At 47.4% G+C, this 13,544-nt stretch overlaps 1 protein-coding gene across 4 annotated transcripts in view; it reads right to left on the reverse strand.

Annotated features, from left to right (window-relative positions):
* LOC138468427 (zinc finger protein 615-like) overlaps positions 1-13,544 on the reverse strand; it is an 85,360-nt gene that overhangs the window by 63,472 nt on the left and 8,344 nt on the right. Inside the window, exon 3 of one of the 4 annotated variants that reach the window (XM_069608985.1) lies at positions 1,355-1,487. The exons of the other annotated variants lie outside the window; for them this stretch is intronic. The gene's annotated coding sequence lies outside the window, so the exon portion shown is untranslated. The remainder of the gene's footprint in view (positions 1-1,354; positions 1,488-13,544) is intronic. 4 annotated transcript variants of the gene reach the window in all.

A 13,544-nucleotide genomic window follows, 5' to 3' on the forward strand; every position in this document is an offset into this window, starting at 1 on the left:
GCCCCTCAAATCTTTCTAGCATTCGTTGACCTGTCCCAAGCATTTGACAGAGTAGACAGGCCCAAACTGTGGTCGAAACTGAGGTCTTGGCACTGTCCGGAAAACATTTTGGATCCAATAATCAGTCTCCACACGAACACCAGTATAAAGGTTCGGCTGAACAATCAAGGCCTCACCTCGAATCCTATACCAACATCTCGTGGAGTGAAGCAAGGTTGCCCCCTGGCACCCGCCCTGTTTATATCCTTCCTTGGAGATTTCAAAGACAGCCAGAAACAGATACGATCATTTCCGCCCAAAATAGGCTCTATAAGGGTTCCTAGACTCCTGTATGCAGACGACCTGATCTTACTCGACCAAACTCAGGTCGGTCTGCAACGCCAACTAAACAATCTCACAACTTACATCACCAACAACAACCTAGAGATCAACAAATCCAAAACAAAAATAATGATCTTGCAAAAACCAGGGAGCAAAAAGATAGACAGTTTTCATTGGCATCTCAGCGAGACAAAAATCGAAGTGGTCAACTCATTTAAATACCTAGGAGTCCAACTCGATTCTACAAAGAATGCCCTGAACATGCAAGCTACCCTTTGGGCTAAGGCAAAGAACCTTGCCGCCCAACTAAAAGCAGTCGATCGCAAATATGGCAAATTTTCACTTCAGCCAGCAATCAATTTTTACAAAGCAAAAATCATCCCTTCTCTGACGTACGCCATGGACGCCACACCATCAATTCCCTCCCATCTTTGGCTCAGACTCGAAGGCCTAATTTGGAGAGCAGTGTTAGGACTTCCTAACTCTACACCAGTAGCGCCGATAAGGCGAGAACTTGGCCTCACATCTCTCAAAGCAACGATAGATCACAGTACTTTACAGCTTTACAGGAAAATCATCCATCCAGACAGCCTGAAAATCTATCACTTGTTAGCCGAAGAAATTGAAATGGGCAAAAACCACTTTATGAACAAGTGGGCCACGGAACAAAAACAAAAACTCCACTTGATCGCCTGTACGGAAGAGGATTTGAAGAACAACCCTACCAGGGTCAAAACCAAACTAGAATGTTGGGACTGGATTACCACCATCGATAAAGCAACCTCTTACAAACTTCTAGCCGACCTCCCAATGAACACAAATAAATTGAAAGAGCCAATGGCCTACTGCAAAAGATACCCCAGCAAATCTCTCATGAGAACCTTTCTGAAAGCCCGTCTGAATGTGCTACCGACACAAGAAATCCTAGCTATTAGAACGAGATCTAAAGAAAGATTTTGCAGACTCTGCCAAAACCCTGAACAGACTGAATCAATAAGGCATCTATTAATGTGCTGCCCTGCCTTGCACCTACCTAGAATCGCCTATTTCAGCTCTCTGACAGCCACCTCCTTCGCAGGTAATGAAGATATCTGGTGGAACCGAATCATAAATGGCGAAAAGACTCGATGGCACACAGCAGCCGCCAAACTTCTGGACCTGGCAATCTAAAAGACAAGAACCACCATTGCCGCTGATCAGTCGTCAACAGAAACTTGAAACTGGGACTCATACTACCGTCAAAATTCTTTACACTGTCAACGGGATTCGCTCCGTTAGGATTCAGCCCTTGTAAAAATCTATTTTTTTTTTGATTATATACAAGTAAATAAAAAAAAAAATAAATAAATAAAAGTGTTACTACATACACTATTTCACTATGCAACATATATACAAAATGCGTTTAGCCTAATGCTGATGAAAGGGGAGAATATAACCGCAACCTGTAACAGAAAAGTTCAACACTGATATCGCATTAGGCAGTTCTTCAAAGTCAATTCCTATCTTATGCAGTTCAGCCCTACAAAGTGAGGAGCCTTATGCTCAAAGTACAGCAGTGTGTTAACAACGCACGTTAGTGCGTAAAGCGAAAAGCGTGTTCTCTTCAGGAAGCTGTAGCTGCTAATGAAGGGGGTTGAGGCGATATGGAATAAAGCCCTACTCCTTGAGGAGGGTCTACCCTTGCAGATAGAGCAGCTTTTGGAGTTCCCAAATAGCTGGGGAGTGCAGGCTCGCCCTGCCAAGGTGAGTATCTTTTAAGGGATTATTGTGCATAAAAACAGATGGATGTGCCATGGGGCCACCGTAAGTGATGAAAGTACTCACCGACCCTCGCCACAGTCCGGACCAAATTTTGCTGATTAGTAGGATTCACCCCTGCAGTTACAGGATGCTCCGGCTCTCAGTGGCTGCGGGACGGGACGATCATCCGTGGTGGAACAATAGCCTTTTCTCACCTCTTGAGGAAAAGAGAAGGATGATTCCGGTGCAGCACATCTCAGAACACGGTGGGGCAGGTGTGCAGGCACTTATAGCGACAGTCACCACAAATGCTCAGGGCGTGGTGCACTCTAATAAATTGCAACCCAGAGGAGCTAGGACAACAAGTTTTGGCAGGAGAGGGCCCTGGACCACAAATAAGCAATGCGCAACTTGGGACAGCGGCACTCCTGTGTGGTACCCTGTGTTCGAGCTGTTCAGTTCACTAGATAGCCCAGGAACACTTACGAAGAGGCTCTTTGCGAGCCTAAGCAGGAGGTGCCAAGAGTATTTGGTCCCACTACTCCAAAGGGTCAAAGCACACTTGCAGGCCTTCTTGGTACGAAGCAAAAGCAGGGGTCGACGGGACAACAGCGGGGTCAGGGTGCCAAACCTTCCTGCACATCTCTTGCGGTCCCACAAGTCTGCTCTTTCTTTCAGGATACTTGGCTCCTACTATAGTTCGGTGGGAACTCCCAGTGATTGACCTGGAATGGATGCAGAGTCCCTTCTCTTATACACGATTTGTATCTCAGATATCCAATGGAAGATCTGTTATCTTGCAGTCACGCCAGGTGTGGGCCAGTCGTTGCTGACAGTGATTCCAGTCATTCAGGCCTACCAGCCATGCTGGCACCCGTAGTGTGGATTGGGACCAGACAGTCCCAACCCTCTTCCTGGGCACTAGCACACGTGACACAATGTGGTTTTCATGTAGGGTGCATGCCCAAATAAAGAATACTGGGGCCTCTCTACCTGGGGGAAGGCAAAAGGACAAAATGGCCAAAGGACAGAAAACAAACGCGGTGAACATGGTATGGTCCATAAAAAGTAAGTTAAAATACTTTAAAAGTAAACTGCTGCCACCGGTTCATCCTAGGCACACTTGTACAAACACCAAATAGTCCTTAGAGGGTGGCTAGGGCCATAAAACAGAAAGGACCCCTATGCACAGTACTGTAAGGTACTTGGCACATAGATAAAAGTTACCAAGAAATTACAACATAGTCAAAGACTAAGGGAAACATAGTTTCCCAGTACTAACAGCGTGAAGAATGTGTCGCTTTCCCCATAGAAAATGAGCGAGAGCCCAGAGGAGTGTAGCTGAAGGCTGTGCTCCACTGGAAAAAGTCAGTTTAGGTAAGCCAAACAGAAACAAAACGTTTGGGGGGATCACAAATTAAGGGAAAATTGCACATAAAGCAAATCTTTCCTAACACCTCCATACAATGAGTATGGCCCTGGAGTGGGGGGATTCGTGCTGGAGGTAAATCCTCCTGTTTTCCGCCAAAAATCAGCAAAATTGGTGACATTACCACAGCAGTAGTTCCACCAAAAATGCCCCACAGAATCCAATGGACTCTATAAAAAAGGGGAATAACTCCATCACTGCCTCATGCAAACCGGCAGTAATTCCGCCGGACCAAGTGGCAGTAACGGTAATTCAGTTTGGTAGTATCTGGACGGATTTACCACCCAGATACCACCAAACTCGTAATGAGGCCCGTGGTTCTTTACAATGTTCAATTTATCACACTTTATCCACTTTCCACCCCTGGTATCCTATCCTGCCAGGGTATGTTTAACTTCATTTCCAATCCTTAAAAATTGTATTAGTCTTCCTTTTTGTATCTACAATTTGCCTTCGCACTTTTGGTTTACTTCCTTGCCAGGATATCACTTTACTTGTCTTATTTCTTCTGGTTTACTCTCCTGCCAGAATATTGCTTCACTCCTTACTCCTGGTTTACTCTCCTGCCAGAATATTGCTTCACTCCTTACTCCTGGTTTACTCTCCTGCCAGGATATCTCTTCACTTTATATTTCTGGTTCACTCTCTTGCCAGGATGTAACTTTGCTTCTTACCCCTGTTTCACTCTCCTGCCAGGGCATCACTGGCAGGAGAGTGAACCAGGGGTAGATTGTCTCCCTTGGGTACGAGTCTCAGACTCCCTGTTCATTTGGTGTGCTAGCTTGATAGGGATTTTCTTCTTCATTTTCCCTTTCTTTTATCCAGTTCACAAAAGCTTCCCACAGTTGAGTCACTGGCTCCTTTCCAACGTTTACTTTGTCTGCTCTGTTAGGGTTGGGTCTCCGACCCCTTTTCTACCTTGTTAATATTTGCATCAGTTCCTTTTGTTAAGATCTTTAGTTTTGTTTTGCCTTCACCATGTTTTTTTTTCTTATGACATTTGTTACTCGCCCAGATCCTTGGGTATCACTGCGAGGTTACTGTCAACCGCAATCGCTACCGCGGGTGGCGGCTCCTTCCACGTTGGAGGCTGCAAACCGGCAGGTAGGGCGGTTTAGTCCCTTCTTTGTGTCTGGTATCGATTCATTGGCCAATCGCAGCACTGCCGGAAGTTTATCTGCCCTTCAAGCCCGGCAGTCGCTGCGTTTCAACCCTTTGCTGGTTCTCGCTCCAGCGGCTCTGGTTCTAGCGCTCCCCCAGCGTTGCCCTCTGCTCGTCTCGGCGTGCGGCGGGTTATCTCAGCTTGCTCGTCCCTTATCCTTGGGATAGAGTTTCTTCTCCTTCTCTGTCGGCCGGTTCGTTTTGTCAGCGGCGGCCTTTCCTCTTCCAGTCTGTTCCTTGCCGATCGCTCGGCACTTCTTCGCTTCCTCCTCTTAGTCTCGCCGTTCCGGCGGCGGGCGTTTTTTTTCTCCTCTTTGCCGCTCTTTTCACTCGCGGTTCTCCAGTTTTCCCTTTTCTTCTTTCTGTTGCATTCTCTCCTGTAATTTCTCTCTTTCTTACCGCGCCTTTACTTCCCTTGGGCCAGTAGTTGCATTGGCTTCCTTCACCTCTAATGGTGTCGCATTGGACTTCCCTCCTGTGTTCAACCCTGTGGATCTCGTATCTGCTCCCAGTCCTACTGTTTACAAGATTGGATCGTCACCTACCTCATTGCCAGAGGTATCCTAAGGTTTTTTCCCACGTGTGGGTTTTTTCCCTTTTGTCCGGCCTGTTCCCGGAAAAGGGGCCCCGGACGGCTGTCTATTCAGCAGTCACTGTGGCTTCTCACCGAGACAGGCAAGTGCTACCTAAAAAAGAACGGGACTACCTGAGCCGGCGGAATCTACAGAACTCAGGTCACTCTGAAGACTCAGGTGAGGAGAGTGTGGAGGGACGGGAAGACGAAGGGGTTCGACAGTTTACGCAGTCACAGATTGAAACGCCAAGAAAGACCAAGATGTCAGCCGAAGAACAAGTTCAGGAGTTATGGAAGGCTTTCCAGGCCATGTCACTGGAACTACAGGGGGTCAAGACTGAGAATGCCCTTTTAAAACAGATGGTAGCAATCCGGGAACCCTCACATCCCCCGGAATTGCCTCCTATGGCTCTTTCTTCAGGAAGATTTGATGGCTCACCTAAGAAGGTAAAGGAATTCCTGGAGGCCTGTAATGTGTACTTCACCTTCAGACCACACACCTTCTCCACGGACCAAGCCAGAGTTGGGTTTATGATCTCGAATATGACGGGGAATGCTTTGACCTCGGCTACTCCGCTAGTGACAAACAGTAATGCCATCCTACAGGACTTCTCGGGGTTCCAGAACCTACTGAAACAGACCTTCGAGCGACCCGAACTATCTTTTACTGCAGGTGAGGACCTGCTGGATGCACGACAGGGTGCTCTAGACGTGCTGTCATACATCTCCTCCTTTAAGACACTGGCAGCAGGAGCGGGATGGTCCGAACAAGCACAATATGCTGTATTCCGGAGAGGGTTGAGAGATGAGATCAAGGATGAGTTAGCCAGATCTCCACGCTCCCCCACATTTCCAGATTTACTTGCTGCCGCTCTCCACATCGAGTACCGTCTACAAGAGAGAAGGGCAGAACGCCGGAAGCAAAGAGGATCAGGTAATCCCATGAACCCTCCTTCACACTCTCCCTCTGGACGTTTCTCCTCTACTCAGAGCGAAGAACCGATGCAAATCGGAGCCACAGGGGCACCTCTGTCATCTGCTGAGAAGCGGCGAAGAAGAGAAAAAGGTTTGTGCGCCTATTGTGGTTCCGATCAACATGTACTGAAGGACTGCTCTGAGGTACCGCAGAGGAAGGCGGGAAACGACTACCCTCGGCGTCAATAGGGACGGGCAGCCGGGGGTACTCAGATCTTCTTAAGCGTCCCTACGTCACACTTTCGGTGTCGGCTTCAGAATCCCAAGAGGATTCCAGACTGATGGTACTATCCGTTTCCTTGAACCTCAAGGAAAGACCGGTGGAAACATTAGCCTTATTGGATTGTGGTGCAGCAGGGAACTTTGTGGACACTCTGTGGGCCGACAAGATGGGGCTCACTCGGATAGTCCGTAAGGTGGGTCAGAAAGTGGAAGGAGTAGACGGTACACCTTTGTCGTCCGGACTAATCACTCATACCACCGAACAACTCTCCTTGGTCATCAACCAACACACAGAGGTCCTGCAGTTCGATATTATTAGAGCCGCACATTTCCCCATAATCCTAGGCATTCCTTGGCTGCGCAGGCATAACCCGTATATCAACTGGACGGAAAATCGACTAAGTTTTTGTTCCACGTACTGTTCGGTCAACTGTCTTCCTCCCGATACCAGGGAAGATCAACAGTCGGTTAGGGTTCTCTTCAAGGATCATGTGGGTATTCACGCGCTTCCTAATTTTTGTGCAAAATTCTCCGGGGTATTCCAAGAGAATCTCCACGCTCGGCTACCTCCTCATCGGCCAGAAGACTGCTCAATCGATCTCGAACCTAATGCACTGGTTCCATTTGGGCGCATGTTCTCTCTCTCTCAGGCCGAAAAGAAGGTATTAAGGGTCTATCTGGATACCAACTTGGAGAATGGTCTTATTCGACCTTCGAAGTCACCAGCTGGCGCCTCCCTGTTCTTCATCAAGAAAAAGGACACGACTGATCTCAGACCCTGTATCGATTACCGGGGCCTCAATAAGGTTACAATTCGTGATCGGTATCCCATGCCACTCATAACCGACATTATTGAGGCGGTACAAGGGGCTCGAATCTTCACCAAATTGGATCTCAGGAACGCATATCATCTGCTTCGCATCACCGAGGGGGACGAATGGAAGACGGCTTTTCGAACCCCATATGGTCTTTTTGAGTATAGAGTGATGCCGTTCGGCTTGGTGAATGCACCGGCTGCATTCCAGAGATTCATGGATAGGCTATTTTCAGATCTTCTGTCGGTCTCGGTTATAATATACCTCGACGACATTCTGATTTTCTCCCCTAACATGAAGGAACATATTCAACACGTCACCCAGGTTCTGTCTCGCCTTCAGGAAAACCAGTTGCTGGTCAAGAGCGAGAAGTGCAAATTTGCGGTATCCTCGGTTCACTATCTCAGATTCATTCTTTCCGAAGAAGGGGTGGCCATGGACCAAACCAAGGTTGATGCTATTCTTGATTGGCCAGCTCCTACTTCAGTCCGAGAAGTCCAGAGATTCTTGGGATTAGCAAATTACTACCGTAGATTCATCTCAAATTTTTTAGAGGTAGTATACCCGATTACGCGCCTACTCAAGAAGGAGGCTGTTCAGTTTTTTTGGTCGGATGAGGCCGAGAAGAGTTTCGCTTTTCTCAAGAGATTGTTCTGTAGTGCACACATTCTCCTGCATCCTGATCAATCACAGCCATTTATTTTGGAGACCGACGCTTCTGCGGTAGCTGTAGGAGCGGTATTGCTCCAGACCATCCAAGGAGTGGAACACCCCGTGGCATACATGTCAAACACTCTTTCTCCTAGCCAGCTCAACTATTCGGTACTGGAGAAAGAACTATTGGCCATGAAACTTGCCTGTGAAGAGTGGCGCAATCTCCTACTAGGAGCCAGACATCCATTTCTGATTAGGACAGACCATAAGAACCTCAAGGTACTACAAGAATTGGAGTGTTCAAATTCCAGGCAGGCCAGGTGGGCCCATCATTTTGCACAGTTTGAATTCCAAGTCTCGTATATCCCGGGATCACAGAATAGTCTGGCGGATGCCTTATCGCGCAAAGACTCCACCAAGGAACACCTGGCAATCAAGAGGGAGTCCATGTTCAAGCGCAATCAAATCCTGGCCTTTGTTGGTTCTTTCCTTAAGGAGGTGAAGACTGCCCTCATTCAGGAAAAGCCCCAACTACCCCTACTTATTAACTCTCCTTTTCAACAAAGAGGAGACTGGTGTTTCTATAAACAGAAATTGTACATTCCCGAAGGTCCTCTTCGTTCTAGAATCCTGAAGTGGAGTCATGACTCTCGCTCGGCCAGCCATAGAGGGGCCGAGAATACCCTTGAGCTCCTCTCTAGAACGTTTCTTTGGCCAAACGCTAGAAAGGAGACATACGAGTATGTCAAGGCTTGTCCGATTTGTTCCAGAGCCAAATATCGCCTGGGAAAACCTTTGGGTCTGCTCACTCAGGTCGAACTGCCAACTTGCCCATGGGGTCTTATATCTACCGATTTCATAGTCGATCTGCCGGTCGCGGAATCCTGTACCTGCTTTATGGTCACGGTAGACGCTTTTTCTAAGTTGCCACATTTTTCTCCCCTTCCAGATCTGCCCACTGCGGCTAAGATGGCTGAGGTTTTCTCTCGAGACATATTCAAGCTACACGGTCTCCCCGATAAGATAATATCGGATTGGTGAAATCAGTATATCTCGAAGTTTTGGAATGCTTTCTGCAACCGTTTGGGCATAGAAAGAGCTCTGTCTTCAGGGTTTCACCCGGAGACCAATGGTCAGACGGAACGCCTTAATGCGACCCTGGAACAATACCTAAGGTGTTATATATCTCAACATCAAGACAACTGGGTCTCGCTGCTTCCCACGGCAGAGTTCTCGTACAACAATACTAGGCATTCCGCCACAGGACTCTCTCCTTTCTTCTGCACTTATGGGGTTCACCCTCGTGCCGTGTTTCCGGAGGTTCCCAGTTACACCAACTCCCCGACGGTGGAAGAGGTATTAGGGAATATTAAGGAAGCCCAGACTTCAGCTATGCGGAGTCTAGAGGTCAGCAGAAGACAGACAAAATCCTGTGCCGATCAACATCGGAAAGAATGTCCAGCAGGGAAGCCAGGTGATCAGGTGTGGTTGTCCACCCGGTTTCTGCCCCGATGGACAAGGCCTTCTAAACTGTCTCCTCGTTTTCTGGGACCTTTCAATATTCTCTCTAAAGTCAATCCTGTCACCTATCGCCTTCGGCTTCCTTCCTCTCTTCGCCGCATTCACCCGGTTTTTCATTCCTCTCTTCTCAAACCTTACTGTCCCGACTTTCACCATAGACCCATTCCCAGATCTATCCTGGCACGTTCCTCGGAGCCTGATGAGTATGAGGTATCTCAGGTCCGTGATTTCAGGTATTATCGCAGACGTCTTGAGTACCTCCTGTCCTGGAAGGGATACCCTGAGTCGGAGGACTCATGGGAACCGGCTTCTCAGGTTCATGCACCAAGGTTGTTGGCTACTTTTCACCGCCGCTATCCAGGGAAGCCTGGTGCGGTTAGGTGGGGAGGGGGTCATACAGTCATCCGCAATCGCTACCGCGGGTGGCGGCTCCTTCCACGTTGGAGGCTGCAAACCGGCAGGTAGGGCGGTTTAGTCCCTTCTTTGTGTCTGGTATCGATTCATTGGCCAATCGCAGCACTGCCGGAAGTTTATCTGCCCTTCAAGCCCGGCAGTCGCTGCGTTTCAACCCTTTGCTGGTTCTCGCTCCAGCGGCTCTGGTTCTAGCGCTCCCCCAGCGTTGCCCTCTGCTCGTCTCGGCGTGCGGCGGGTTATCTCAGCTTGCTCGTCCCTTATCCTTGGGATAGAGTTTCTTCTCCTTCTCTGTCGGCCGGTTCGTTTTGTCAGCGGCGGCCTTTCCTCTTCCAGTCTCTTCCTTGCCGATCCCTCGGCACTTCTTCGCTTACTCCTCCTAGTCTCGCCGTTCCGGCGGCGGGCGTTTTTTTTCTCCTCTTTGCCGCTCTTTTCACTCGCGGTTCTCCAGTTTTCCCTTTTCTTCTTTCTGTTGCATTCTCTCCTGTAATTTCTCTCTTTCTTACCGCGCCTTTACTTCCCTTGGGCCGGTAGTTGCATTGGCTTCCTTCACCTCTAATGGTGTCGCATTGGACTTCCCTCCTGTGTTCAACCCTGTGGATCTCGTATCTGCTCCCAGTCCTACTGTTTACAAGATTGGATCGTCACCTACCTCATTGCCAGAGGTATCCTAAGGGTTTTTCCCACGTGTGGGTTTTTTCCCTTTTGTCCGGCCTGTTCCCGGAAAAGGGGCCCCAGGACGGCTGTCTATTCAGCAGTCACTGTGGCTTCTCACCGAGACAGGCAAGTGCTACCTAAAAAAGAACGGGACTACCTGAGCCGGCGGAATCTACGGAACTCAGGTCACTCTGAAGACTCAGGTGAGGAGAGTGTGGAGGGACGGGAAGACGAAGGGGTTCGACAGCTTATGCAATCACAGTTACAGACAGCTTGGTAATGCATATATTACATCGGCAAAAAAGTGGCAAACAATACACAAATAAAACATAGGCCAGAAATTCATAACACAAGCATATATACATGGTAACATATATTTACATGACATTGAGATGGCTATGTTATTGTTATAGATTAAATAGCCAGGTTTTCAGCAATTTTTTTAACCCCTTGAGGGTTGTCTAATTTTTGATAGAGAGTGGCAGAGTGTTCCAGTGTTTAGGGGCTAAATGCTGAAAACTGGTGCCTCCTGCTCTAATCTTTTTGAAGTGGGGTATTGTGAGCAGTGAGTGGTTATTAGATCTTAGGGATCTGGTACTTGTTTTTTCTGTTATTACGTAGTAGATGGGGGCATTTCCATGTAAGCATTTGAAGGTGGTGCAGAGTGTTAAGATCCTGGCTTTGATGGGGAGCCAATGGTGCTCTCTTCTGATTTTGGACATGTGATCCGATTTTCTTATTCCGAGGGCAGCCCTATGGGATGTATTTTGTATCATCTGCAGTTTATTGAAGTTGGTGGCCGAAGTACCTAGGAATAGCATGTTGCAATAGTTGAGTCTAGATAAGACCAGGGCCCTTACTAGAGTGATACAATTGGAGGGGGTCAGGAATTGATGGCTGAGTGAGATGAGCTTTGAAGTGTAGGACGTGGAAGATAAGAGTGTACTGATGTGTTTGGTCCAGGATAGGTTTGAATCTAGATAGACTCCTAATGTGTTTACATGTTTGAGCACTGGGGTGATGGTGCCGTCTATGTTGATTGTGGCATAGTCTGGCTGACGGGCATTTATTTTGGCTTGTGAGCCCACAATGAGGATCTCTGTCTTTTCATCATTAAGACAGAGGCTGTTTAAAGCCATCCAGCTTTGAATTATGGAATAGATTTTATTTATAGTAAATGTGTCTTGTATAATCTCCTGTGAGTGTGATGAGAATCTGGGTGTCATCTGCAAAATTGGTGTAGATGACACCCATATCATCCAATGCTGAGAAGAGGAGCTTTGTGTAAGCGTTGTAGAGAATGGGAGATAGGCAGGATCCCTGTGGGACACCTATGGGGACTGGTATGGGGTCTGCCGCTTCTTTGCCTATGGACACTCTAGAATTTTATTCTGCTAACAAGGATTTCATCCACGTGGTGACGTCCTTGGAGAAATTGCTCTTTAGCTAGGGTCGTGCAGGGTTTGTTGTGGTACACAAGGTCGAACGCTGCAGAGAGGTCCAATAAGAGAAGGATACAGAGCTTTCCTGAGTCTCTGATAGAGTCCATTTGGATTTTGAGATCCAATAGCGCTGTTTCCGTGCTATGGTTAGGGCAGAAGCCATATTGTCTGGTGCCAAGGAGTTGCTTATCTTCCAAATCTGCTTAGACCTGATTGTGAGCTATTTTATCAAGGATTTTTAATAGGAAAGGGACCATAGTTATTGGTCTATAGTTTGTGGGCACAGTGAGGTCGAGGTTGGGCTTTTTTTAGTAGTGGGGTAACCCAAGCTTCCTTGATGCTAGCTGGCACTGAGTTTTTGTCAAAGGAGGCATTAATGAATTTCGTTATAATGTGTGTCAGTGCATGGGCGCATAATTTGACTACTTTAGCCGGGACAGAGTCTCCCTTGCAATTGGATATGTGGATATGGTATTGAGCAATAGTTCTTGTGAGACTGGTGTGAACTGGAAAGATGATTTAGTGTTGCCATTGTTGGTTTGTGGGTGAGTGTCAATGGAATGTTTGTCTTGTAAGAGTTGTTTTTTAGTTTGGATTTTGTTTTGAAGGAGGTTGATCTTGGCAGCAAGAGCGTCTTGGAGAGTGGTGCACCATTCTTTGCTAGAGTTGGTACAGTTAGTAATTTGTATAGGATTTTCCAATTTTTTTAGAATTGTGAAAAGTTCTTCAGAATCGGATGCAGCATTGCTGATCCGAGTGTTAAAGGCATTTGCTTTATGTGTGGTGATGGATTTTTTCTAAGTTCTGTTAGCTTCCCGGTAGGCTATTTCAGATAGTTTTCTAGAAGTGTGTTAAAGGGCCCGTTTGGTTCTCCTGAGAGCGACCAGTTCCTCAATGAACCAAAAACATTATTGTTTTTCTGAGTGCTTGGTTGTAGTAATGAGTGGGGCTACAACATTAATGGTTGATGTGAGGCAGTTGTGGTAAGCGTCTGCTAGTGAATTGGGGTTGTCATCGGGGATGGAAAGTGTGTCTAGTGCTTTAGAGAGCAGTGGTTCTAGGGTTTCTGGAGTGAGTTTACGGAGGTTTCTGGTTTTATAGGAGTTAGTGACTTCTGAGTTGATAGCGAGGGGTGCAAAGGAGTTGATGGTGAACATGATATTATGATGGTCTGACCAATCTACGGTAGTTATAGAGTCAATGGAGATATCTGAGTTGAGTGAGAGGATCCAATCAAGGGTTCTTCCTTTAGTAGGGGTAGGGGAGTTCACAAGCTGGGTAAAACTCATGTCCTTCATGGCGGAGTGTAGAGCTTCATGTACATGTTGTCCACTCCTTCGGAATACTGGGCCACCGACCCTCTTTTCATAATATTCTCATTTACATCAGTTTGTTTGTTAATTTCAATGAGTTCCTCTTGCGTTTTCAATGCGACCCAACATCTGCTCTCAGTCGCCCCAATAATCCATTCCATGTCCCTGGGCTTACCGAGCGTCTCTGGTGGTGTCTGCAGCTTCCCTGTTGTTTCTTGTTCGATCCGCTGACTCAGTGTTCATCCAGTCAGCCAGTCCATCTTTGCTCTGATCTCTCTGATTCCGGGCATATTTTGTTGCTCCCAGCTT

The sequence above is a fragment of the Ambystoma mexicanum genome, chromosome 4q, assembly GCF_040938575.1.
Source record: "Ambystoma mexicanum isolate Mex_15411 chromosome 4q, UKY_AmexF1_1, whole genome shotgun sequence".
Classification (NCBI taxonomy): Eukaryota; Metazoa; Chordata; class Amphibia; order Caudata; family Ambystomatidae; genus Ambystoma; species Ambystoma mexicanum.